The sequence below is a fragment of the Olea europaea genome, unplaced genomic scaffold, assembly GCF_002742605.1.
Source record: "Olea europaea var. sylvestris unplaced genomic scaffold, O_europaea_v1 scaffold2973, whole genome shotgun sequence".
NCBI classification, from domain to species: Eukaryota; Viridiplantae; Streptophyta; class Magnoliopsida; order Lamiales; family Oleaceae; genus Olea; species Olea europaea.
In genome coordinates this window covers 33913-37554 of record NW_019248358.1, presented here as the reverse complement: position 1 = coordinate 37554, position 3642 = coordinate 33913, and positions in this window count along the sequence as shown.

Here is a 3642-nt window from a genome sequence, read left to right as displayed (position 1 = left end):
GAAGAAGAAGGTACCAAGAAATTCTTAATTTCAAGGTATTTTGATTTTAAATTTCTTGATAACGTATCACTTTTCTCCCCAAATTTATGAGTTGCAAGTCCTTGTCAATAAGTTGAAGGCGGTCAAAATTGAGATCCCGAAAACTTTCCAAGTGGGAGCAATTATTGTAAAAACTCCTCAGAACTTGAAAATGATGTCGGAAGAAAATTATGCATAATTCCGAATATTACACTTTGGAACAATTGCAGTAACATCTTCGCATTGAGAAGAGTCAAGAATGAGACCAATGTCGTGGAGAAGACCAAATATTCTAATAAATTCAACAAGAGAAAATCTTCAAAGAACTTTAACAAGTTTAAGAACAAGTCCAAAGGTGGTTGTTTTATATGTGGAAAACTTGGACATTAGACAAAGGAATGTCGACACCGAAAATAAAACAACTCTGAAAGAAATGTGAACTCCATCAAAGAAGAGAATATTGTAGCCACCATAAGCGAGATTAATACAATCAAATGAAAAGCTCCTGGATGGTGGTATGATATATGTGCAACTATACATGTATCATATGACAAGTCATTCTTTAAAACATATTATGAAGTTGATAGAGATCATGAAATTCAAATGGGTGATGAAGTTCGTTTCAAAGTGGTTGGAAAAGGAAATGTAGAAATTATTTTCACTTCCGACAATACCGTTACCTTGACAAATGTGTTGCATGTTCCCACTATGAATAGGAATTTAGTTAGCGAAAATCTCTTAAGAAAATCAGGAATAAAATGTGTTTATAAGTCCGGTAAACTTGTATTATCTCTAAATAGAAAATTTATTAAAAAATGCTATTCTTGTGAATGAATAATTAAACTTTGTATCATTGACAAGATGATAAATAGTAAAGTTGATTTTGCTTATATTATTGATTTATTTACTTTGTGGCATGCTAGATTAGGTTACATGGGTAAGAGTGCTATGAAAAGAATGTTAAAATGTGACTTAATATCATATAAAGAAAACGATGCATTCAAATGTAAAACATATGTAGAATTGAAGATGACTAAGGGGTCTTATCAAATTGTAAATAAGACTTCTCGTGTTTTAAAATTAATGCATGCGGATATATGTGAATTAAATGATACATTAACTAGAGGTGAAAATATATATTTTATTACATTGTAGATGATTACTCTAGATAAAAATATGTTTACTTGATGAAATATAAATATGAAGCTTTTAATATGTTTCAAAAATATAAGAATGAAATTGAAAATCACTTAAGTAAGAAAATAAAAACATCATGAAATGGTAGAGAAGGTGAATATTTTTTTAGTTATTTTAATTTGTTTTGTGAACAAAAAGTCATAATTCATCAATGTTCTGCATCTAAAATGCTTTAACAAAATGGTTTAACTGAAAGAAAAAATAGAAATTTAGTCGAAATGATAAATGCTATGTTAGATTATACAAAGTTGCTATTTAATTTTTGGGGTGAAACATTGTTGAGTGCATGTATAATATTAAATAGGATTCCTTCCAAATTTACAAAGGTTTCTTCTTCTGAACTATAAAAAAGAAGAAAACCTAACGTTGAATACTTCAAAGTATGAAGGTGTCTTGCTTATTGTAAGAATACGAACCCTAAAAGGATAAAGTTAGGTTTAAGAGGTATTAAATGTGCCTTTGTTGGATATTAGTAATAGCAAATCATATAGATTATTGAATTTGGAGATCAATGAGATTATTAAATCCAATGACGTAGAGTTCTTTGAGAGTTCATTATTTTCGGATAATAAATTAAGGGAAACTCTTAAAAAGATCTCTAACTCTCGTGAAACACAAGATGAAACATCTTCTAAAGACGTTCCATGAATTTAGTGAACCTCGAAGAAGCAAAACAACTCGAATTGAGTGATCGGATAAAATTGGTTCTCAACTTATTTGCTTTTACTTTGTTGAGGGAAATGAGAAGATGTTGTATGAACTACTCCTTTTGTTCTACAAGTGAAAATCGATCATAAAACTTACAAAGAGGCTATAACTTCTCGTGATAACATCTTTTGGAAAGATGCAATTAAAGATGAAATGGATTCAATTATGTTAAATAATACATGAGAACTTGTTGATTTACCATCTGAATCCAAACTTATTGGATATAAATGAGTGTTTATGAGAAAATATAATATTGGTGGTTTTTTAATACCTTTAAGGCTAGACTTGTAGCCAAATATTATAGACAAAAGGAAATAATAGACTATTTTGGTACTTTTGAACCGATAGCTAGAATAACATCAATTAGAATGTTATTCGCATTGGCTTCCTTATATGACTTGCATGTTCATCAAATGGATGTCAATGCAACATTTTGAATGGGGATCTCGATGATGTGGTTTATATAGAATAACCAAAAAAGGGTTTGCTTTACCTAGAAATGAACATAATGTGTGTAAGTTAATGAAATCATTATACAGTTTAAAACAAGCACCTAAGAAATTACATGAAAATTTTGACTTAGCTATTATTTCATTTTGTTTTAAGCATGATAATGTAGACAAATGTTTGTACTCCAATCATGTGATAACTATGTCACATTTATTTGCTTATATATTGATAACATATTGATTATGAGTAATCACATGAATGGAATAGTTGAAACGAAAAAATTTCTATCTTTCACATTCAAGATGAAAGGTCTTGGATAAGTGAATTCCATTTTGAGTATCGAAGTTACTAAAACTGGTGGAGTTACCATTTAAGTCAATCATATAATATCGAGAATGTGATAAATAAGTTCAAATATTTGAACACAAAAGAATTTACTACCCTTCTTGATCCAAATTTAAAACTCATAAAGAATGATGGAAGAGAAGTTGCTCAAAGTATGCAAGTACTATAGGGAGTCTAGTGTATACGGTTCAATTCATAAAATCAGACATAGCTTTTGCAATCAGTAAACTTAGTATGTTTACTAGTAATTCTAACAAGGATCATTGGAAAACCATTGGAAGAGTTACTGGCTGTTTAAAGAAAATCAAGAACTTAGGTCTACAATATATTAAATTTCTAGCTATGTCAGAGGGATTTATCGATACTAGTTGGATATCTAGTACCGGTAAAAGTAAATCCACTTCATGATGGGTGTTTACTCTTTAAGGAGGTGTTGCTTCTTGGAAATCGAATAAACAGAAATGTATAACACATTCAACTATGGAATCTAAATTTATTGCATTATCAAAAATCGGGAAAGAAGTTAAATGGCTTAAGGATATAGTTTATGAGATATTTTTGGAACTAAAAAACACATCTTTAATACATATCATGTGTGATAATCAAGTTATATTAGCAAAAGCATATAACGAGATATACAACGAAAAGTCTAGACATATGATCTCAGATATGATTACATAAGAAAACTAATGAAAAATAGAATAATTTTCTTAAATTATGTTAAGTCAATCGAGAATTTAGCATATCCTTTAACTAAACTTTCAAATAGAGATTTAGTAACATCTATTTCAAGTAGGATGAGGTTGAAACTCTTGAACTAAAAGGTTNATCCTTTAACTAAACTTTCAAATAGAGATTTAGTAACATCTATTTCAAGTAGGATGAGGTTGAAACTCTTGAACTAAAAGGTTGACTAATGATGGC